General features: G+C 44.5%; 2 long non-coding RNA genes and 1 other non-coding gene across 8 annotated transcripts in view; 2 read left to right on the top strand and 1 right to left on the bottom strand.

The window, feature by feature from the left end:
• LOC146761679 (uncharacterized) overlaps positions 1-24,850 on the bottom strand; it is a 70,653-nt gene that overhangs the window by 10,514 nt on the left and 35,289 nt on the right. For 3 of the 4 annotated variants that reach the window (XR_014942413.1, XR_014942415.1, XR_014942416.1), the window contains exon 2: positions 21,673-22,041. This is a non-coding gene — a long non-coding RNA (uncharacterized LOC146761679). Of the gene's footprint in view, positions 1-3,747; positions 3,820-21,672; positions 22,042-24,850 lie in introns of all 4 variants that reach the window. The other variant, XR_014942414.1, reaches the window with a different exon arrangement.
• On the top strand, positions 2,411-23,184 carry LOC107310562 (uncharacterized). 3 transcript variants are annotated; one of them, XR_004306293.2, is made up of 4 exons: positions 2,411-2,535; positions 2,872-3,135; positions 9,027-9,208; positions 22,475-23,184. It is a non-coding gene; the product is annotated as an uncharacterized LOC107310562 (long non-coding RNA). The 3 variants fall into 3 exon arrangements; XR_001553637.3 differs by lacking the exon at positions 2,872-3,135 and having other exon boundaries at positions 2,414-2,535; XR_014942417.1 differs by lacking the exon at positions 2,872-3,135 and having other exon boundaries at positions 2,419-2,535; positions 22,542-23,184.
• Positions 16,818-16,899, top strand: TRNAS-GCU (transfer RNA serine (anticodon GCU)). Its single transcript has one exon. It is a non-coding gene; the product is annotated as a tRNA-Ser (tRNA).

The following is a 24,850-nucleotide window of genomic DNA, read 5'->3' on the forward strand; positions in this document are numbered from 1 at the left end:
TGGATCAGAGAAATACCTACAGCTCCCACTGAAATAAGGCGGGGTAAATAGTGGACTTCTATCTCAAAGAAGGAAAGCAGATGCTGAACTCCAGAAAGCCAAGTCTGATGACACTGTGCTGAGGTGATACATTGCATAGCTCAGTAACAGACAGCAACGATTCCTACATTCACACTGATTTAAGAATTTGTGAATGATTATTTTCATGTGCAAATATATGAACTCATCTGGAAAATCAACATTAATACCTGCAGCAAGAGCAGACGAGCTTCACTAACAGCACGTTGCAAAATCACTGCTCCTGAAAAACAGCCCATCCCTCGGCTTTGCTATGGATTTTGTAGAAGGAAATTAAGTCTCTATCTTGCTCTTGTTGCTGATGGGTAAGAGAAGGAAATGCAGGTTTCAGTAACCTTTCTGGGCCTGTTTTCTGCAAACATAATCAACACCTGCATCTTCAATTAGTTCCATGGAAGTCCAGAGAAATGTGCCTCTGGAAAGCCAAGCCATGAGACGTCTTCAGGGGAGCTGCTGCCCACATCCAACAAAAACATTAATTAATCCCCAAGCGTGCCAAGTCCGCTGGCATACAAGAATCTTCCCCAGCACCCACACTGGGATATTTGAGGGAGCTTTTGAGGAATCCAGGAGTGAGCCTGTGCAACCAGCTGCAGCTGCTCAGCTACTCCTGCTCTCCTGGATCACTTCCCAAGTGATTTGCACACACACAAAATCCAGGCTTACTTTCAGTAAAAGTGGGCATCAAACACTCTGACATCAAGCAGGATGATTAAAGACACTCAGTTACCAGGAAAGATTAAAAGAACTAAGTATGTCTAACTTGGCTAAGCAATGAGTAAGAGGAGACATGATAAAAGACTCCAGGCATCTGAATGAAGGGAGTGGCACTGAATTAAAGAACTGAATAGTTTGAATGAATAAAATATCTTTTTGAGAAATGGATCCATCAACGATCTCCCAAGAGATAAGGCACAGGTCTCATTTTTTAGGCATTTAAAACTAGAAACTGGGTTTTTGAGGAGAAATCCACACTGCCCCGCAGGCAGTATGCACCAAACCCTTTTATCTCCCATGCGGGATGCTACAAACAAAGTGTGCGGTGCCACAGGGAAGCACAATAAGCTTGGGAAAAGGCAAGTGTTTAATTCCACCTCATCCAAGAAACAGATCTGCTTTTTCACTGCACGATAAAATGATATTGAAAAATATAAAATGCAGGTCTGAAACCAAGATTTTCAGTATACTCTGCAGCTGATTCAGGCTCTTCGCTGGGCAATTCCAACTTACAGTGGTACTTTTCATCCCTTCTCCTTCCTTCAGCTCACCCTAGCACATACTATCTAGGGTAAAAAAGAGAGACATAACCACCATAGTATTCCAAACTAACAGGTCTGGGTGCAATACCTCATCTTACTACTCTCACCCTTAGGTGAAAATGTCAGCCAGGAACCCAAGGCTCATCTGCTACAGAAGACAACAAGGTCACTGTGTGATGGAATTCATAACCTTCACCAAAAAAAAAAAAACTCTCTGACATGACGAGGCAACAAAATCCTGGAAAGCAATCCAATACCCAGCTCTGCTGATACAGTATCCCTCAAAGAAAAGCACTCTCTGGTACCAGTGATCTGATGAGCTTTGTAAAGATTAGATGTGAGTCCTGAGCCTTGACAGAACTGCCTCGGATGAGAGCTAAGCCAGCTGCACTGAGTTTGTCCTGAAAACTATATATGATGCATGCAACATACCCATGCACCTTAACACCAACTCGGTGAAGCCAAAGATTTTGGATATTTTCACACAGCCTTCAATCTCCAGGCTTAGGAAGGTCTCCTGACCACCTCCACAGGCAGGAACAGAGGATGTGTTCAAGGGAAGGAACCAGCCCTGATCATTATTTACAGAACATATGCACACAGAGCATTAAGTCAGGCCAGGAGGGTTGCCAGCAACACCAGCTTATCAACACCTTTGATATACCCAGGGGTTGCAATTCACCCCCAGAACGTCTTGCAGGCATTCCTCCTCCTTACATCCTCGAAGCAACTTGGTCACCAAGAATTGCTAGGTATGATTTACAAAGCTCAGATTTGGGTATGTGGCAGGCTCTTTCTTCCTCAGCAGGGAGAAGCCAAAGCCCCTTTGCTCAGGGTGCAATTTAAATCACAGTCAAGTTCACAAGTCATGGAAGGGGTGGCTGGGCTGGTGAGTTCACGCAGGGCCATCGGATCTAGGAGAAAAACGGTGAGGGAAAAAACAAAGGTGAAGAGTTTTTTCCTCTAATTAATTCCCTAAACCAGTTCAGTGGGGTTCAAGCAAGTACTAGAAATCTTTCCCCTTTTGGCATGAGCTCGATCAGCTGAACAGTAACATGTGACCACAATCCAAGGCAACCTTTGTTTGCAAGACCAAGAGTGGATCTTTTTGATTTATATTTTTTTTTCTTTCCCACAGCAAGCTTTTAGGTCTGCAGCAGCTCCTCTCCATGGGAACAGATCCACTGTTTACTGGCTGGTGAGTTTTATAGTTTTATTGCAAAGCTGAAATGAACTTTTCTGTTTATTTATTATTATTATTATTTTACATTAAGAGCATTTTAGTATGCAGTGAATCATTTTGCTTTATTCTTGCATGTCTCTTTGGAAGGCTGAAATACTCTGCCAGGCATCAAGATTCACACTAAATGCTGAAGAAACACGATCCTACTTAATTTAAGAGGAAGGCTCCTGTTAAATACCCATTCAAAGTGGTGCAACCTTTGCTCTTACATCATGGGGGAAAAAAGACAAAATTTGAAGCATCTAAAAGATATTGTGATGTCTTCTACCAAATCTCCCTCTTTTTATCTAGAATCAGCTGTTTCCATCACTGCATTAAACACTGATGCTCGAGATAACCATGTTCAGGCTATTGCTGCCATACAGAACTACAGGCTTGCAGGCTGAAGTCAAGACACTCACTTCCTCCCCTTCTGTAGTTGGGTTATTCCTGCTCAGGCCATTTCTACAGTTTTACCCCACTCTCACCAGGGAATCAGAGCTCCTGCAGCTCATCCCACACCAACAGCTTTAGGAAGCTGAGGAATGAAATGGACAATTTTGACACTGTAGGGAGGTAAGAGTTGTTATTTATTTGTTCGTTTGTTTGTTTTGCCATGAAACTAATCAGCAAGAAACAATTGCCTTGCTGGGCTGGGTTGGGTGGGGTAACTAATGTGAAAAAAAACAAAAAAAACCAAAAAAAAAACAGAAGAGAAGCAGGTTAGGGTGTACTGAATGTAGGTATATCCCCTGCACTCATCCAGCCCTGCACTGCATCCCTGGGACCTGCAGCTGAGCCCCAGGGGGATGTGCTCTATAGAAAGACCCAGGAAGGATGAGACGTGCACTTTCTCACACTGGCACACAGCTCAGAGTATCTAAGTCAATTCCTGCTCCTGCTCAATCTTTGCTGGCAGCCATTTGCAACTGACATTTTCCAAATGCTTCCTGCAGCGTTCCCTGCTCTCCCACACTACAATAATCGTTACACTATTTTTACTCGAGATCTGAGAACGTGTCAGGGAGAGACAAGAGCTTTTTGGGAGGCAGTCTGGCACAGGGATGACCAGCAATGCTACAGAGCAAACCCTAGGTGGTGACCCTGTGGTCCTGGAGTGCTTTGGGACTGAGCAAAGCAGCACAGAAGGGCCCCAAGCACTGCCCTGAGAAGCCTGGAAAGAGTTACCGCCAGCTTTGGAGGGTTGCTCCTTCCCAACAAGGCAGGAGGGGTGAAGAATGCAAGTGACGCAGCAGCATCCTGGCAGGAGAGAGGAAAAAAAAAAAGTATATAAAAAAAAAAAAGCCAACAAAAAACCTAAGGCTCTTTGGATGAGGTTCAGGATGACTACACTTTTACTGTAAGTGTTTGGTAACTCAGAGTCGCATAACCCTTCTCTGCCCACTTGGGGCTACAGCAGATGGATTACGACAAGAACTACAGACATACACACACACCCCAATTCCCTGTCCAAGGGAGGACAAAAAAATATAACAACTTAAGCTATGTTTCCCATTTAACAGAGACCGACTGCTATTTATTTAACAATTTTCAAGTGTTATTTTAGCCTTCCCGGTCTGTGTGTGTTCAGAGTCTGTTTCTGGGATATGAGCCAAAGTCTGTCAGAGCAACTTGGCACCAAAAGAGGAGGAAAAAATGAAGGGAGGTGATGGGCAATGCTTCCTGCAGTGACAGTCCCTGGACCTGGACAAGGCAAAGAGGAAAAATGGGGATGGCCATGGAAAAGCCAGGTGCTGGCAAAGGCTACCCACTTCCCAATGCAAGTATGCTGTAGCACCAAGAGCTCCAGGACACGTGCACTGAAGGAAGAAGGAAGACACTGAGTATCTCTCAGTGGGTAACCTCAAGGTCCTCCTTGGTGTCTTGCACCCAGCCTCCCTCCTCCTCCCTTTGCCATCAATCTCCCAAGAGGTAGTATCATATCCACTGTCCATCCCTAAAGATGAGGTCTGGGGTTCTCTTTTGCTCCTGCTGCCTTTGCTGTGCCTCTGGATCAACATTTGGGATTGATGTTGAGAAGACAGGTAGAGGCAAGATGCAGCATGTCAGAGGGGGAAGGCTGATGCCCCAAATGAGTTCTCCTCCCCTTCGAGCACTTATTGCTCCCTCTCCCAAGGTTCAGAGCAGATGAGACAGCTTTCAAACACCAGGATGCCATGAAATCAAGTGCCAGAAAGACATGGTGAGTCATCCTGAACTGCTAAGGCAAAGAACAACATAATGGGAACCTACCTGGCACCCAGCAATGGAGACTGCAAAACACGCAGCTCAGACAACAACAAGTACATTTCACACTCACAAAATATGTTTTATCAGTTAAAAAACTTCCCATCTTTTCCCCTGTTGCAGCATCTAACACTGTCCTCACCTCCCACTTTCTCTACTGCTCACCCTGTAGAACACAGCTGCAGCACAACAGCAGCTGACTTGTGGGGTTGAGAAACACTTGCATGCTAGTACACAAACAGCTCTCACTAGTTGCTTCACGAAGGTCTGATTCAGAGTCTGCTGAAGTGGATGGAAGGCCCCAGTTTTCCTGGATTCTAGGCCAGTGTGATGGTAGTTGAGACAACACTGTCAAGTCCTGCCTTTGAGGATGCTCCAGGGGCTCCCTGCTGCAGGCGTTCCCTGTATGCATGCTTTCCCAATGCTCACATGATGAATTAACCATTTTGCTGTCAGTCTGGGGCTTGCAGGCAGACAGTTCTCAGAAGCTTTACTAGCCCTTCAGCAGATGTGCAGGACAAAGACCTGCTGTGCAAAGACCACAGTGACAGGCAATGCTAACCCAGGTACTTACAAGAGCCTGGCAAAAGGGCTGTGCTTAGCCAAAAAGTTGAGTAGTTACAGCCACTGAGACTACCTCAATAAAGTCATTAAAACAAACACAGATGAGCATTGAGGGCATATGGAACCCATCCTCCAGAGACGCATCCAAGTAAGATCCCTACATGAGTATCTCCAATGAAACAAAGCATTAGGTTGGATGGGGAACAGGGCAACCTGATCTAGTGGCATGAACCTCTACCCACAGCATGGAGTTGGAACTGGGTGGTCTTTAAAGTCCCTTTCAACCCAATCCGTTCTATGATGATGCTATGAAAGCAAGGCTTGGTGCTGATCCAGGAGGTGACTGCATGGGGTAACTCTGGCACCATACAAACAGGGAGCAGCATGCAGTAAGTTGACTCTCAGAGTTGCAGTTTCTCCCCTGGGATGAGAAGTTTGCTGCTACTCCTCTTGCATTGCACTTAACTGAGACTGCAGCTTTACAGCTCAGCACTGGCATAAGCTCCGTTCTCAGCAAACTCAATTGGAGGACACTTGCACTGATACAACACGGTGTGGAGGAACTGCCTGGAAGCCTTCAGGCTTCCTGCTGAGAGCAAAACAAAACAAAACAAAACAAGTCTTTCCTCCTTAGATCAATCCAACAAAACTCACACGTGCTGCAACACAGATCACTGCCCCATGGGAGCTCTTTGCACCACACTTTGCACTAGAACCCGTCTTGGCTTTATTTACATGCAGTGTCAGAACTCCTTTCAGCAGGTCCAGCATGGTTGCCAGCCACTCACCTCCCTGCAGCATCGATTTACAGTTACATCTGACTTCTTTCCAACTAAGCCCTGTTAGCCGTGAAGAGACCAAATCACTTATTTACTTCTTCACATTCTTTGTCATCTTTATAAAACAAATGGAAATTGTTTTATTTTTGAACTACTTAGATCAACACAAGTCAGATTCAGTGTCATGTGTCATAATCAAGCTTCTATTTTCTTCTTTTTTTTCCAAATAAAATTTTAGCCCTGACCAAGTTAGATCTGAAATCCAGACCTTGGTAGCAAGGCTCACATCTTCCTCTGAGACACCATGCCCAGAGGCCATGCTCAGTGTGGGATCACAGCTCGGCAATGGAGACCTGCACAACACAGGGGAAGGTTCTGCAGCCTACAAAAAGGAGCAGGCATACCCAGTAGCTCTGCTTATCTGTAATCTTCCTCTCAAGGCACTTTTATATCATCCTGTTATTTTAAAAGCCAGTGCACACCGGTTTAGCTTTGATGCTATGCATTCTTAATATCAACCAGAAAACTCTTTCTTCTTGCAGTAAAACCCCCCCTTTTTTTTTTCCCTCGGGGGTACAGCTGGTAGGGCAGAATAGACTCAGCATTTAGCATTTAATTGTAAGCATGAGTATCAGCTTGAATCATCCTGGCTTGCAGGGCCCAAGAGCATTCCCAGTGGCTGTGAACACCGTCAGACGGCTGCTGCAGGAGTATTTGGTTCAGCATTCATGGAGGAGGAAATCAGCAACTTAGATCACAGCAAAGGGTGACCAGTTTGTGGTCAACTGAACCAAGAGCCAAAAGCCCAGTGCAATGCAGTCATGTCGGAAATCTCGTCTGGATGCTGGGGCTCAGCAGAACCAAAGGGCGGCAGCCAGAAGCAAGCCAAAACTCAGATGCAGAAAGGTCCAGCAGCCATCCAGCCCCAGGCCACTCAGATTATTTGCCTCCGCATTGCTCTCCAAGGCAACACCAGCTCAGCTTCTGCCAAAAAGGAAGCCAGCGTCAGCCACAGTTCCCAGCCACCAGCAGCCTTCTCCCTGCCATCCGGGAAGGGATGCTAACAAAGCATTTTCTAACACTTACTGGGCCAGCTCCAGAAGAATTCATTTTCCCTCCCCTCACTGAAACCTATACTCTGAGAAATAGCAGCTTGCCCCACTGCCACTGGGCACAACTGCAAGGCAGCAGCCAGAAACCAAGTCCTCCTGGGCAGCTTTGTGTTGGTCCTGTGCTCAGCCAAGGGGAGATGCTGACTGACACCTTCCTAGGTGTTTCAAATCCACTCTTCCCTTCAAAGCTTGATCCAAAGCAGATGTTCAACTGTCTCTCCTCTTCCTGCCCTTCCTCCTGCATCTTATCCATTGTCCAGGCCAAAACATGTCGCTAGGTTGTGAAATAAGTGCTGAAGACAGCACCCCATCAAATCATACCCAGCACCTGTGCTGGTTGCTTTTGTTTTTGTTTTTGTTTTTTTTTTCCCCCTAAGTTTAGCATATGCAAATCTTCCAACTATTCCTTGTAAGTGAAGCTTCCCAAACAGAAGCTTCATCTTCCCAAGCCGCCTACTTGGAATATGAAAATATTGCAGAGAGGATGGATGCACTGTTTCAGAAAAGGTCCCATGAGACAACAGAGACTGAATTGTCACCTTTGCTTTTTTTCTTTAGGCTATTTCAGGTCTGTCTTTCTTGTAACAGCATCCAATTCTTAATACACAATCAGCTTATGATTCACTGCATCTTCCAGGTCCTTTCTGCAGTTAATGTGTTATTGTTCATTTTGGGTACAAGCATTCAATTGCCAGCTGCACTAATTTGCACATGTCTTTACTGAGTTTATTTTTCTCGTCTTCAGACTACCCCTATAGCTCATTAAGACTACTATAAGCGAGGACACTATTGAGCAAAGCAACACCTCTGGTTGCATTTGCATCCTCTGCAGTCTACCAGTGAATTCACTACAGAAAGTAGACCCTAAGCAGACTACACAAAACACCCTTTTGATCCTACAGCAAACTGTTTTTGAAGTATTGCTTCTTAAACACTCACTTGTCACTATTTCATCTTCATCGTATTTCCCAAATTTGGTTGTCAGAGTGGCAGGATATCCTCAGGAACTACCCAACATCTTCCAGCACTTTGTTTTGGTACAATCACTATAACTAAAATCTCAGGACTTTTACAGGTTTTCCTCCAAGTTCTGCAACTCTTCCATCCCCCACACACACACAAACCACTGCACCAATTGGTAGCGCAGCTCAGAGCTGGTAAGTCATGCAGTGAGAGTAAAGATGGATGAGTTCTGCAGATATTCCAAGCTTTCTTAAAAAGCATCGTCCACTTTTCATTAAGGATCACAATCACCTTCCAATTTTTCTTCAAATCTTATTTTCCAAGGTAGGTGTCACCAGTCTCTTCACTGATTGCTCAATGGCTGAGCTCCAGTGCTGCAGGGACTCACAACAAAAAGCAAATATCCGAACGGTTAACAATTTTCTTCCCATGATCTTTAACTCATAAATCCTGAATCCACTGGAAAAAGGAATGTTTCATTTAAAAAGAGCAGCTGTTGGGAAGAATAATGCAGGGCTTAGAAAGAAATTTAAGAAAATAAAATAAAAAAAGGGAAGCAAGGGGAGAAAGCAAAATAACACTTCCAGAAAGTTTTCCAAAGGAAATGAGTAACCACTTGTTGTTAAATGATAAATCACAGTCCTCGGGAAGTGGCATTGTCTGTGGTCTATTTTTAATGAGAAAACACCCATGTCATTGGCATGAGGGCTGCACATGCTGACGGGATGAGTCTGCGGGCAGCAGGAGCAGAACACTCACGGGTAACCATCACCTCATTCCTGTCATTCCCACTGCTTATCAGGAACCAAAACAGCATGAAAAGCAAGTGTCCTGGAGGAAGAAAAAGGCACTTAGGACAACAAACGAGGCTTCTGCTTTCCAGGGAAGGAGGACATGAGGAAAAGCTACAGACTAAGAGAAGGAACAAGGCCATGTGTGCAGACTCATGCTTTCCATGGGCCAAGGTTGTGCATACAGCCACAGGTGAGCTCTGTCTTACTAGGTGAGCCAACGTCCTACCAGGAAACAAATCTCAGTGTCATGTATGAGCATCCTGTGAGTCCTCAGGATGAAGAATCTGGGCATGCAATGACCCTTCAGACTCTTTTCTCTAGGGTCTGATACTGAGACCAAGAGCCTTCCTGGGAAGTTGAGGGCTGCTGCAAAAGGGCAGCACCTCATGCTGCAGCTCCATTTGTCACTGAACACTTCAGAGGTATAATGAGCCTCATTTGAGGTTGATAATGAGTCTCAGATTCCTGTGGTGACATGACTCAAGCCCTCAAGCATGTGGTGCAAAGAGGCCATGCCAGGGAAAGAAATCTTATGTCAGTGAAGCACAATCAGGATCATATCCCTTCCCATTCAATAAGAAGAAGGATGTTCCTCCACAGAAAGTGAGGGAGCACACAGATGGATTCAGTAGTGCTTAGTGAAGGTGACAGACCAGCATTCCTGAGACTGGGAAGGGCTGAGTGCTGCCCACAGCTCTGCACCACATAGCACAGGGTGCCCTGAGGACTTTCAGATCTGGAGGATGCTGGGGAGCAATGAGAGAGTGAGAGGCAACCTCCACCCATGACTCAGAGGTACCATCTGACTCTCGGGAACATAGACCCAAGATGAAAGAGTACATTCTGCCTGTTTCCAGTGATGTATTACTTTGCAACTCTGCACCTTAACTTAGCTTTCACTGACCTGGTGCAAAAAGACTGTAATTTCTCAACTATTTCTAACATTCTTTCCATATATGAGGTTTAAGCCTTCCCCCCCCTCCCCCCCCCCCATTCCTTTTAATAGGAACAAAACCTCACAGTTTGCAAGAGATTATACAACACACACACACACACCACTGCTCCAAAACAGCATCTGAAAGCATTTGTTTGATGTTTTCCACTCCCCCACTATAAAACACCACCCTGCTGGTCCCATTTATTGTGTGGCATTTTGCAATGGAGCGTAAAAACAGAATTAATCATAGCCCTGAAAAACACAAACTTCTTCTCTGAGGTTAGAAGTAACCATTTGGAAGGAAAACTTCCAGGAGCCAGAGGGACTGACAGGGCTGGAGACTGAAGTCCCTCTTTTCAAAGGCCAAGTGTGTCCCAATATATCCCTTGGACAGCTGCCCCAAGCCAAAGTTATAATAATTTATTCTTTCTGCTTGCCTACAGATCAGTTCAAGTAGCAAGGAGATTTGGTACAAAATCAGGACAAATACCTAAAGTGAAGAGAGAGGTTCAATAGGCAAACGTGTCATAAATCCAACAGGAGGCTCTAGCTCTCAATGCAGCTTTTGCACAGGCCTATGTCCAGAGCCTTGGCTATGGTCCCTGTCTCCTGTGCTGGGATGCTGCGGAATTTGGGCACCTTCCCCTCTTGGGCAGTGCTCAGCATCCCAGTGCAAGCACTGACACTCAGCTCTGGCAGGAGGCATTGCTTCAGCAAGTCAGAAACATGGAAATCTGGAAAGCTTATGCCAAAAGAAAAATCATTATCATCTTTATATTTTCTGGCTCAACACCATTTAAGAAAATTACCTTCTACATAAATCAACATTCCCTTTCTCCACTTCTGCAGATTTAGTGCTTTGCGTGAACTCGAGGAGTGGCTTCTGTCAAGGATGAAGTTGGGAAAAACCATGAGGCTATTTTTTACATTAGATGTAGCAGAGGTTTGCAGAGAGCTTTGGAATCCCTTCGCATAGGAGGCAAAACATTAATAATTTAAAACCCACCTTTTAATTTAGGAAGAGCATTCAAAGAAACTATTGAAAGAGAAAAACCATCAAGCCTGCTGTCGCATCCAACTCAAACACTGACATTTTCTTTCAAGCACCAAAAGTGGTTTCAATGAGCTGGCACTCAAAGAATTTACCTTTTCCTTACTCGCCCTTGCCCCGCATTGACTCTGTGGCCCCTCTCTGCTCACCGTGAGTCACAGAACCATAGTATGCCACAAGTTGGCAGGGACCAGAGAGGTGGTGGATGCCCCATCCTTGGAGACGTTCAAGGTCAGGCTGGACAAGGCCCTTAGCAACCTGGTCCAGCACCATATCCAGGTGGCTTCTGGAAATCTCCAAAGACCCAACAGCCTCTCTGAACAACCTGTGCCAGTGCTGCTTTCCTCCAAAGGACCAGGCAGCAGCTGATGGAGCTGCTCCACAAGTCAACTCCTATGTCCTTCTGCACTCTGAATTTCATTTTTTTCACAGCAAAATTCAGGAATTCTTATCACCGAGTAAAGCCTTTTGGGCAATGTGCAGCAGGGAGGAGTGGGGTGGCAGGGGTGACTGGTGGGGGAGCATGCTGGCAAAGACAACTCTGGTACAAAGCAGTATAGCAGGTACTGGGAAAATAAAGTTAATTAGAGGTTTTGGTTTAGAACAGCAAGGGAAGAAATAAAACAATCAATAATTGATCTTCTTTTCTTCTTAATCAACAATCCCAGACTTTTGTCTGCACCGATGAAGTGCTCTCCTTATTCAAAGCATACGTTCATCTGCCCGTCTCAGCTACTGATACTGTTTCTTATCAGCACCTTTCATTCTTTCCCATTCTTGCAAGAGCTCTGCAAGGTAAACAAAGGATATTATCTTCATATTTAGGAGGCAAAGAAAGGCTGACAGGGACAGGCCCACCTGACTATTGAGGCTTTTGCAAGAGCAGGAACAATGTAGCAGTCCAAGATTTAGGGCTGCTCACACAGCCTGGCCACACAGCCACGCAGCCAGCAGCTTTCCTGGTATCTGGGCAGCCAGCCAATGTGCTCAGAGAGGTCTTCATGCCCCACAGCTGCACCCTCGACTTCCAGATGTTTGCAGAGAAAGGGTCATTATCCTTTTCCTCCGTCTCTCAGACTGCCAGCAAGGAGTCCCAACTCTTCTTGGACTGCAGGAGATCTTCACACTCATTTGAAACTCCCGTGAAGAATGGTCATGCTCTGAAACCTATTAACCTCACTGATGATTTGTCCTGGACCATCTTACTGCAACAACATGGGGCACAAAGCCTAACGCCCCAAGATCTGGAGTCCTCTGTATCAGTACCCGAAGCCAAACAGTACAGAGCAACCCAACCTCTGCAATCTGTGTGGCAGCCACTAAAACCGCAGTGCCTCTGATCTCAAAGGAGAGGACACAGTTCCTGAGGTTGCTTCTGCCTGCTGCAGTGAAAATAAAGACAAAATTAGTTCTCCACCAGAAAAGTGGCAACTGTTCTGAGGCAAGCCCTGCTCTCAGGCACTTGCAGGGCAAGCTTAATTGCAGCAGAGGTCATGGAACTCAGCCTTACCCTTGCCAGTGCATTTTTGGAGAAACAATATGTGCAAACACTGGCAGAGCACATTCTCACTTCTCTGCAAAGGGTGCTTAAACACGTCCTTTTCTTCTGGAAAAATAGGGGAAAACCTACATGTCAGCAGGTCCACTGATCAAGCACCATACTCCTGTAGTTTTTTCAGACAGTTATGAACTTGAAATGTATTTTGTCTCCTGCTCCAGCAGTTCCTAAACAGTGCAAGCTAAATATTTATAGAAGAGTCACTGTTTGTTTAAGTTTCAGCCCCTACTTGCTGAGATCCACTATGCCCAGACCCCAATATGACAGCTGATTACAGAAGAGCTTGAAAACAAGGCAGAGGAGACTCTGAGGTTTAACAGACCTTTCATCTGGACACTTTCTCTTGTTGTTGTTTTGGGTTGCCTCCCACAGCCAGCAGCGCTCCTGCTGGGACCCCGCTTCAGCACAGCTATACACAAGCACTTGTTGAATAAGAAAGCTCATAAAATCTGGCTGGAAGGGTCAGGTACACGCAGAATAAGGATGCTTTCCTCCAGCACCAAGTCTGCTTTTAGGGTCCTCCTGCTGAGAGCCAGCACCCTGTGAGCTTGTGCCCTTGGTATCTCCACACCTTGTCACTGCTTCACTTTGGTTTTCCCCTTATCACCAGCTCTGTGAAGTAAAGCAATGCACTTGCTCTGTTTCAAAGGAAACACAGCTACTGCAAGCCAAAGGCCATTTTTCATCCAACACTTTGGCAGAGCTCTGCTGGATGCTACAGCCCATTTCGGAGAGCTCTTTGTGCACTTAAGAGCCTGGCTCTCTATGACGTGCAGTCAAACAGTTCAATTGCTCCTGAAAATTCAATGCAAGCATCTGAACTGTTTCACAGCATGCAGCAAGGCAGATTTAAACACCTCAGTTCCAATATCCAACCAGTCTTTCTGAGAAGAAATTATTCCTAATATCCAACCTGAACATCCCCTGATGCAACTTGAAGTCACTCCCTCTTGTCCTGTCACTGTTACATGGGAGAAGAGGCTGACCCCCACCTCACCACAACCTCCTTTCAGGGAGTTGCAGAGAGTGATAAGGTCTCCCAAGCCTTTTCTTCAGACTACACAATCACAGAATCATTGAATCACTCAGGTTGGAAAAGACCTTAAAGATCATCAAGTCCAACCACAACCTAACCATACTACCCTAACTTAATCCCTCAGTAGCTCCGCATAATAATTGTGCTCCAGACTGTTTACAGCTTCACTGCCCTTCTCTGGACATGCTCCAGGGCCTCAATGCATTTCCTGTAGTGAGGGGCCCACAACACAGTACTTGTGGAGCAGCCTCACCAGAACTTCACAGTCCCATAGTACCCTACAGAATAACCAGGGATCCTGAAATTTTTGGTCTGACAATCTTCCACAAGCTGAAAAGAGACTTGGATTTGCAGATATGCTTCCAATAGAAGCTCTCTGTGTCCAGCAAGTCACACTGCAAAGCACTACAGCACCTCCTACATATAGTGCTGCACAGCATTACAGGTGAGCAACCAAAAAATTAGACTGCTTTTTAGATATGGTGATCACAGCTTATTCATCCCATGAAAAATATCTGTGGGTACAGGTGAACACTTGGCATATAAATGTATTTACATACTTAGACATGAGCAGAAAGTGGCTTATGCATCTTGGACAGGTGAGAGACTGAGACAACTTTGCCCAAATCCAATTACTTCCAATGTAGCTCCAGCTTTGAGTGGACCCACCGATAAGCACAGATTGCTGAAGGAATCAAAACCACCCCCAACAGCTCATCTGATCAATCTTAAATCTTTCCCAGAGCTGCAGCAAGGTTGGACTCTGTTCTGGGCTTCTCCAGGGAATAACAGGGCTTGTTCTCCACTGCACAGGGTGTTAGCACTTCTCCCTGACAGAATAAAAGACATGGCATCAAGCAAGACAAGAACTAAAGTTCTATCAGAATCAGGTTTGCATGCTGAGACCATTGGGATTCTTGATGTCCAGAGTGAAGGCCTGTGTATGAACCAACACAACCCAGTCACACAGTTAAATAACCATGCCACGGTGATGTACACATGCTGCACACCCTGCTAGCAGTTTCCATCCCTGCGTGCATATGCACACGCAGACAGGAAAGCATCTTTTTAAGCTTTAGGCATGTGCCCGTATGTGCATTCCTGAATCACTGCCCTGCACATGAATATGCATGAGTACATAGGCACACCGCAAGCAAGAAGGCTGATAGAAGTGATTAAAGAGAACACCGAAACATGTAGGAGGCTGGAAATAATGACAAGTGCTTTCATCAGTAAAACCCAAATTACCCTGTCTGCACACAGCCTCTCATCTCCTACAGCGCAAGCAAAGCTGCTTATTATAGAGATGCCTTTACCGTAATCTGACTTGTACAGAAATGAGAGGAGCTGCCCTTGCTTTCAAATGGTTTACTTTTCTGCTTCTTGGGGGACCGATCAATGGTGGGAAACATGGTTGGGCTCATAGGAAAGTTGCACTTTCCTGCACCCAGAGGCTGGGCTCTGCCCGGTGGTGCTGTGCTATAGCTTTGGCTGCTAATGGCCACCCCCATGTGCCAGTCGCTGTCCTAGGTGCCAGCCTGCAGGCAGCGAGCATTGACCCACAGCCAGGCTCCTCCACCTCCATGGAGGACACAAAGTTTTACCAGGATGCAGAAGAGAGACTTTTTCTTTTGCTTCACCTGGTCCTAAAAAGGGAAAGAAAAAAAAAAAAAAAAAAGAAAAAAAAAAAAAGAAAAAAACCCACATCTTTCTATCTTACATAAATATTGGATCTGAGCACTTTGTGCTCAAGAAGTTAAAAATAGGATATAATATCAGGTCTATGCGCTGCATCTTTTATCAAAGCCTTTTATGAACATCAAACCGGCTCCGCTGCTCTTTTATACTTCCCTGCCATCGCTCACAATTCATAAAAGGGGACTACAGAGATACAAAGGCTACGGCACTTCCCAGCGCTGTCACAGGCATCCAGGGACAAAAACAGCTTTTGCTCAAAGCTTTGAAATCTAAGAGCAATTTTATGATGTAGTGTCAGTTTTAGCACAAACGATGAATAATAGATATGCAAAATATAATAATACTTTCACAAGTAAACAATGCTTTGCAGTGTCAAACCTCTTCAGAAGCCCTGTCAGGCTGTTCAGAGGGATCGGCGCTGAAATCACAGTAACACGGCAGCAAAGCGAATGCTGTTAGAATAAACACATTCAGCCAAAAAGCATGGCTTCTGAAGGGTATGGCACGTCCAAATCCCAGCTGTGTCCTCCAGATACACACATCCAGATCCCCCCTATAAAAAGGGGAGGTAATGGAGATTAACAAGATGAACCAGAAACTCTTTAGATATAAACTTGATGTTGACCTTGCCATCCCTTGGTTGAGCCACAATAAATCAGAACCTCCTCCCTATCTGTACAATGAGCAGAGCTGCACTCACCTACACTCAAGAAATGAGCATTAATTAGCTTAAACACAAGGAAAAAATACACACTTCAAAGATGGCAGCTGATAGAATATTCAAGTCTCATTCCGAGTTAATTTGTTACAAAGATACCCGGATATGGAGCAAAATCCCTATGCAAAACAGAGCAAACCTGAGAAAGCCTTTCAGCTATGTGGCATCCTTTTCACAGAAGACAAGCGGCATAACTTGCAGTCACCATTATTTTTTCTGCCCCACGCTGTAACGGTTATGAATTCCAAGGGTGGAAGTGATAAACCTGTGATAAAACAAATTCCATTGGACTCGAAACATTGCCCTAACCAAAAAAGAATTTCCTCCTTAGTCATCCGGCAGCAGAGAAAGCCAGCTCCCACATGAATTACAGAAGAGTAGGAAAAAATGCTTATCTGGGAGATTACTTCTTTTTTTTCCCCGGTACCTTGTTATTTCATTTTGAAGCAGGGCATGGGTCAAACAAATACCACCTGATGCTGATGTGAACTGCTCAGCACGAGATAAAACCGTGCAGGGATCAATGCAAGAGGAGTTTCTCCCTGCAAGGATAACAAGAGACGGTGCCAGCAGGACGGGTGGCAGCACATCCCCAACTCCACCTAGTCAACTTCTCCCGACCTCCAGAGATTCTCAGCTCACATATCCTCCCGGATATTCACATGCAATGGCAGAGTCAGGAGGATTCTTCCTCAGATCTGGGCACATCCTGAAAGCAACCCTGGAGCTGTGAGTCCTACCCAGCACATCGTGCCAAAACATTTACACTTTCACAATAAACAGAAGGAGACAGACAAGGCAGACGAGGTGGCCGAGTGGTTAAGGCGATGGACTGCTAATCCATTGTGCTCTGCACGCGTGGGTTCGAATCCCATCCTCGTCGGCAGGTGAAAATTTTCTCCCCTTCTCCTCCTTGTTGAGGTCCCAGCTGAAGTAATGCGGTCACATCAGGTCTGGGGGGGGGGGGGCACCAGAACAAGAAAGACATGGAGCTGTTGGAGTGGGTCCAATGGAAGGGCATGAAGATGATCAGACGGCTGGAACCATCTCTCCTAAGGAGTGAAGAAAGGCTGAGGGATCTGGGCTTGTCTGGAGAAGAGCAGGCTCCTGGGGAGACCTCACTACGGCCTTCAGGTTTCTTGAAGGGAAGTTGTAAGTAGGAGAGTAGAAGGGGAATTCTTACGTGGTCTGGTAGAGAGAGGACAAGGGGGGAACAGTTTTAAACTAATAGGGGAGATTTAGGTTAAATGTTATGAATAAATTCTTTACTCAGAGGGCAGTGAGGCACTGGCACAGGCTGCCCAGAGCAACTGTGGATGCCCCATCCTTGGAGGATTTCAAGGCCAGGTTGGATGGGGCCCTGGGAAGGCTGATCTGATGAGGGGTTGCCAGCCTGTGGCAGAGGGAGTTGGAATGGACTGGGCTTTAAGTTTCCTTCCAACCCAAACCTTTCTATGACTCTGTGATTGCAAGACACCACTTCTGAAAAGCCCCTCAAGGGCCCCTCAGTGCCTCAGGATGCCAGCCAGCTTCGGAGGTTTTACATTTTAGTGGCATGAGGCAGATTTCAAAACAAGCTCCTAAATATTAATCCCCATCAACTGCTCAGCAGATGGCAGCCCAAGAAAACAGCCTGTCAACACCTATGCCTCTGCAAAACCTGGCAATGTAGTACAAGGGATTCAGTAACCAAGATGTCATCCTTGCTTTGCTGGTTCAAGCCATAATGTATCTACTGGTATTTCACTGTTTCTTCCTGAGGACAATTTGAAGCAGAATAGTGAGTCTGCAAGCAGGCAGCCAGCACTTACAGGCATGGCAAGTCAGGAACTGCAAACAGTTATTCATTGCAAAAGCAAAGATTGCTTTTAAGGAAGAACTACATCCTGAAAGTAACTACTGTGACAGTTTAGTCAATGGAAAGCACTGAGCAACATCTTGAAACAATAAACAAAGGACCATTCATCATTTACTAGTAGGATCATTCCAGACCTTAAAAAGAAGAAGAGGGAAAGCCCACCAATACTACGATTTTGCATAACCAAATGACTGAGGTCTGAGATTAATTGGCTTTGCTTGGGCTGGCTCTCACTGCTGCCCTTCATGTCACTGCTCTCCAAAATGCAGAACTAGGGTCAGCAGCAGCAGGGTCTGTGAGCAGCACTCACCCCTGGTATATCTTCCTTTGAGGTCCCTTCCAACTCCAGCCATTCTCTATGATCCTATGAAATCCTCCCAACAAGGACAAGGAAGGTTAAGATCAAAGCACAATTTCAGCATCAGTATTACCAGTACATTCTCCAAGCAGCATCCTGAAGGAAGAAGTGGATTCAAATATTAAGTTGTAAATATTTTTAAAGTGCCAGCTAGGCTTTTGGCACCCAAGAAACTTCTAAAAGCACTTTCATTGACTACACCCACCCTCAAGAATCCCATTTGAAAACCAAAGCTTCAAACCCCAATTCTAGAGAACTGGGAGTAAATTTTAGAAGCAGGAAACCATCAAGCAAGAGACATTATCTGTAGATTAAATCATCTTCCTTTGCCTTCCACATATTCAACTCAGAGAACCATAAAAAAAGTTAAGATTTCAGAAGAAAAACTACATTGTCAAATCTATGTTATAGCTTTGAGCTTTCTTCCCTTAAACCAATAAATACTTGCAATTCCTTTATTTTCTGCCAGCTGGAGACAGACTTGAAAACTGTTGAAAACCTGTAGTGTCAGTGTTTGTCTGTGCTGGGCACCAAAAAATTCCTCTCCAGTGAGTGTGAGGGGTTACTCATGGCTGGAGCATCCCTGCAATGTGCCAGGGCTGCTTTTTCACTCTCATGTAACCACCAGTAATACCGACTTAGCACTGCTGTGACTTTTACAATGCTGTTACTATCTCCAAATCATCATTGTGTATCATACAAACACTTGTACGCCCAAAGACACCACTTTCACAATCAGTTGAAGCATTTTTATTTTTTTTTAATTAATGATCACAGAATCAGAAAGGCTGGAAAAGACCATTAGGATCATCTTGTCCAAACATACACCCAACCCCACCACTGTAATAAACCACGTCCCTACATACCACACCTCCATGTTTCCTGAAAACCTCCTGAGATAGTGATTCCAACTCCTTCCTGGGCAGCCCGATCCAATGCCTGACCACTCCCTCTGAAAATAAACTTTTCCTAACATCCAACCTGAAATAAAACACATTTTTCTAATATCTAACCTAATACCATGTATCTTTCCATAGACCTACAGGTAGCATGGATCCAGAGCAATGTAACACAGAGTAAGCAGCAAGGCCAAGTGAAATGCATTGAGCTGCAGCTGCACCCCAGGTTTGGCAGTCCATGTCACCTGCATGGTACTAGGCTCCCAGGTGTCAAGAGTATCCATAGCTGAGACAGGATGGACAGGACTGAGTTTGCAATGGGCAAAGCAGAACAGTACGTTTGGGTACATCTACTGCATCTTGTCTGCAATCCTGGTAGCAATGAAGAACCATGCAATGTACAGCACTAGTGCTGCTCTAAATTACCCAGTGATGGACAGGTTTTGTTCCATCTCCAAACAAACATTTTCAGAAGCACCAAAGCAACTGCATCAAAAGAGCAGAGCAACCAAGAGCCTGTTTTATGGGAGTAGGCTTAAGCACCAAGAGTACTCCAGAATTGAAGCCTACACCCTATCTTATACTGAAGAAAGACAAAGGAACCGGTATACAAGCAGTGATCATGCTTACTTTGCTCTTTAAACAAAGAGGAATCCCAGGGAACTCCCTCAAAGCAAATTACAGAGATGCTGTTCCTGAAAGGCTGAGCAATAGAGCTTGGAGGAGACCAATAAATGCATCTTGCACATGCACTCTAGGTCTTCTGCAGGTGTTCATGGCTATAATTAGGACTTTTTGGCTCCAAGCTCCTGCTTATGTACAAAAGATAAAGCTCATAGTGTTGTAGCACACTGCTGACAAAGGAGCTTTTTAGATATCGACCATGTTTGCTTAAATAGTAGTTAGAAAGCTCATACTTCCAGTGATCTTTCTTCGGTGCCTTAGAAGTTGTTAGGAGGCAGTTAATAAAACACTGGGAATTTCCACGCTTGGAAAATTGCATTCTGTATTCACAAGGGAGAGAAATGGGCTAAACTACTTCCCCGATCAACTCGCACAGGGCTATGCCTTGAAAGTTACCTACATACTGCTATATACAATGTTATCAGCCAACAAGGGCAGAATGAAACAAATAAAATTATTAAGTGAATTGACCAGAGACACAGACGAGGTTACTGGAGGAGCCAGCAACAGGAAATAGATTTCCTAATTCCCTTTCTTCTCTGTCTCAGCCACCAGAGAAAGCAGCCTTCAGAAGTTCAGAAGATGCACTTCACCACACAAAAGAAATACAATTACTTTTCAGCGTATTTTCTACACCATTTGAGCTAGATTGCAACACACCAAGTGAGCAGGTTAAGTTAAATGCTGGATATCCCAGCCCACGGGGATGTCTCTGCCTGAAACCCCATAGGCTGCTGGCTCTACACAGAGCCTTCCATTGACCACCAAGCCTACGCAATACACACAACCCACCCCAGAGACCTGGTACAATGCTTTCACTCCCCACAGTTAAACTACAGTCTCCGTTACAAGCATAGCAAGCACTCAACTTTCCTGCTAGTCAAAGTAAAGAACATTTTAATCCTCAGTCTCTATCTTCGCAATCTGGCTTAAGTATCACATCAAATTCAAGAGACGGTCAACTGGTTTTGTTCCTCTGGCTCCATTTCCTTCCTTTAATCTGATGTAAAATTGTGCTTACAAAGCAATGATATGAAACTTTTAATGCCTCACACATGCTGATGGGAATACAGAATAGCATTTTCAGCAATTTCCCCTTAGCAGCTCTTTTTTTTTGTATAATCAAAATAAATAAATCTGGAATCTAGATTCAAAGAGCTGACTTTTTTCTCCATTCTCTATGCAGCAGCACACACAAGCGGATTTATCCCCCAACACTTCTAGAGCAATTGTCTAAACTGAGATTTTCACAGCAAACTCATGCCCCAGAGACCAACAGGACAATCCAGTTCTGGTGTTAAAGAAAAGAAAAAGGCTCAGTCACCTTTATAAAAACATCAAAGTCATTGTAAATCTCTATCAAAATGTAAATTTAGTAATTATCACTGCAATTGCTGAGTTATCTATGTCTACGTTGAATACGAATAATTTTCAAGTTAAAATTTAAAGCCGTCTCCTTTTTTTTTCTTTTTATAAGTCATTCTTTTAATGATGCCATTCTTCAATAGAAGTACTGTTAAATTAAGATGAGAAAAAATTGATTGAATACTCATATTATCTCCTCTGAAATTACATGGCAAAGCCTGATAAGCAGGTTCACTCACAGCCGGTGTCTGCTTGGTGCTGTAAGTACACCAGTAATTGCTGAGTGGCCAGGGGCAGTGCAGGAGGAATTATGAGGCATGGATGGGAGCCTCCCCACCCCTTTGCTAATGAGGAAAAGCCGTCTTCAGAGTATGATGCTAAAGAGATGGGAAGGCCTTACCTTCAGCAGAGGCTAGAAAGGAAACAGAATGATTCAGTTCCTAAACACCAGGAAAAGAAATTGGGTGGAGAATGAGGAAACCATCTACATACCTGGACACGGCCACTGCTGCACTGCAAAAGCTCAGTGAAAGGGAAAAAATATCCTTCTGTCTTCTGCAACAATTGCTCTGCTCCAGGCAAGTGAAAGGGAAGGTATTCCAGTAAGGACGGCAAGCAACTGATTTGCTGTAATCCTCAGAGCAGAGGTGCTTCCTTCCCAACACTTGGTGACCCAAGAAAGACAGGGCAAAAAGATGGCAGGAATTTCCAGATGGTTTTGTCGGTGGCTGATGTTCTGCAGAGGATTTTGCAGGTCCATAAATCCCATGATCCTAAAAATCCTTGGGAGCTATGGAAAGGATCACGCTCATTGCTCCTCTCAGCATTACTCCAGAGTGGCTGAAGGCACAAGTCTGGGACCTTTGGAGAGAGGAAAAGGACAGACATTATATGAGAGCAACCAGAGGGAAGTAAAAACCACAGGCTCTTCCCACATATCTTATTCCCATGCAAACTCCGATCTTTCAATTCACTTTTGCACAGGAGGAAGTTTTTTAGGTTTGTTTGGCGTTTTTTTCACTTGTTGTTGTTGTTGTTTTTCTCCTTTTTTCATTTGTTAACCTATTAGCCTGGTTTATTTAAACACACTGAGCATAGGCTCCATGGGACCACCATCTCCAGAGGCTCACAGGTCCCAAGTGATGTGAAATGAGGAGGACTATAAACCAACAACCAAGACAAAGTTATCACCTAACCAATATATCCTTCCAAAGCCCTTTTGGCTGGGGAAAGGAGACAGTTTTCTTTCTCCATCTTAGCCTTTATTAACCTAATTACACGTTTTCTCCAACAGGAAAGAGAAGGCAGTAAAAGGCTGTAAGGAAGCAGCTGACCGGGACTTTCTGCCTTTCTAATTTCAGAGAGAAATACCCATCCACAGAACCTCGTGGAGGAGACAGCCCCACGTATCACCTGGATACTAAACCTGACACCTTGGAAGCACTCAGCTCTCCAGTAGAACAACTGTGTTCACACTTCCTACCAACTCAAGTACACCTCCACGTTCAAATGAAATAAGAACCTCTCAGCAATGTGGCTTCAAATGCCCAGGGAATTAGTCATAAAGATTCTAGTTCTTTGATGTGCATAAAGCCATCAAAATTTTGTTTTGCTTTGGTTGTTTTTGTTGGGTTTTTTTTTTCCTTTTAAAACCTGATATTACTAACAGTGCTGGGAATCAAGTTGCTGGGATTTTTGTTTGTTATTTTAAGATAGGAAAGCTGTCACATAAACCCAGTCAATTGCCAGGCCCGGAAATAATGCTTTGCAAGCAGTGAAAGGAAACTCAAATAACTCCCTGCCCAACATTGCTTTCTAGTTCATCTGTCATAAAAACAGCAGAGAGCAGCTCAAAGCCAAAAGATTTTTTTTCTTTGCTTTGTTTTAGCTGTAGCAGCACAGAAAGGTGATATCACTGCATATTGTAACCAAGCAAATGAGTAATGAAAGTGCAAGCAAATACATTAAATAGCACAGGCTTAAATAAAAGGTGTGATAATCGTTTGCTTTGTTTTGCTAATTGTGTCAATGAAGTCCTATCCTCAAACAGATGAAACGTCATCAGAAATGGAAAAAAAAAAAAAAAAAAAAAAAAAAAAAAAAAAAAGAACCAGAGGAAATAACCAAGTGGATAATTAAATGTTCAGAATGCAACTCTTCTTTTTTTTAATTTTTTTTCCTTTTCTTTTTTTTTCTTTTTTTTTTTTTCCCCTCTTTAAAACTTTGGAGAAACCCGAGCTTAATATAAACTGAATTCAGGGCCGCAAAGATGATCAGAGGGCTTGAGCACCTCTCCTACGAAGAAAGGTTGAGGGAACTGGGCTTGCTTAGCTTGGAGAAGAGAAGGCTCTGAAGAGACTTCATTGTGGCCTTCCAGTAATTGAAGGGAGCATATAAACAGGAGGGGGAATGGCTGTTCATGAGGGTGGATAGTAACAGGACAAGGGGAAATGGTTTTAAACTGAGACAGGGGAGGTTTAGGTTAGGCATTAGGAGGAAGTTTTTCACACAGAGGGTGGTGATGCACTGGAACAGGCTGCCCAAGGAGGTTGCGAATGCCCCATCCCTGGAGGCATTCAAAGCCAGGCTGGATGTGGCTCTGGGCAGCCTGGTCTGGTGGCTGGCGGCCCTGCACATAGCAGGAGGGTTGAAACTAGATGGTTATTGTGGCCATTCTACGACTGTATGAATTCCACTCACTTCTATTTACATCACATTCAGTACGCAACCTGCATTTCATCAAACCTTCTTTCTCACTAAGAAAGACAACAGAGTTGCCTTCTCTGCTTTGTAAAGATGTAGGCTTAACATAAACCAAGCTAACGTGAGCCACAGTTGCCAACAGTAGGACTGATGACACTATAACTCCCTGAAATCTAGTTCCTTCAAGGTATATTTAGGGTGCAGACTACAAAATATGACACTCAAATCAGTGCAAAGCAATGTTAAGTCTTCCCTCAAGTATTCTAGTTCTTGAAACCAGAATCACAGAATCAGGGAACAGTCTCCTTGCTTCTTTAGTATTCCAGTGATGGGTAGGGCTAACAAACAAATTATCCCCATGTCATGACCCACCTAAATGACACACACCTTCAGAGCTTACCAAAACCCTAAGCTGATGAAAAAATCATAGAAAAGGATCTGATTGTCCCAAAATAACTCCTCTCCCACTCATCATATAGCAAATCCCAGCCACTCTGATGACTTTAAGATAGATAAAATGCCTGCAAAAGGTATTTCTCCACTGAAAGAATACTTGCCTGAAACCCTTGAGCTGTTTTTTCTCTAAACTAATTATCCACAAAATATGTGCATACCAACTGATAAAAATCCATCACCAGTCACCTCTGAGCCAGGAGGAGTAAGGCTTCTGTTCTAGCTCACCATGTACACTTTCATCAGCAGATGAGTGAAAGAAACAAAAGGAAGAAAATACAAAAAATGATGTTTTTCCTTCTCTTCCTCTTTCTATTATTTGCCTGCAAAGCCAGCAGGGACCCTGCTTGAAGAAGGGTAGGACTAGATAATCCCAAGTAGTCCCTTCCAACCTCAACCTGCATTGATGGTTTGTTAATCAGTTCTATGATTCTGGGTGGCAGCAGAACCTGAGGCTATGGAGCAGCTACGGGCAGGAAGATCACTTGTTCCATTATGTCCACATAAATATCCA

Source organism: Coturnix japonica, chromosome 2, assembly GCF_054131305.1.
Source record: "Coturnix japonica strain WE chromosome 2, WE-NBRP24, whole genome shotgun sequence".
Classification (NCBI taxonomy): domain Eukaryota; kingdom Metazoa; phylum Chordata; class Aves; order Galliformes; family Phasianidae; genus Coturnix; species Coturnix japonica.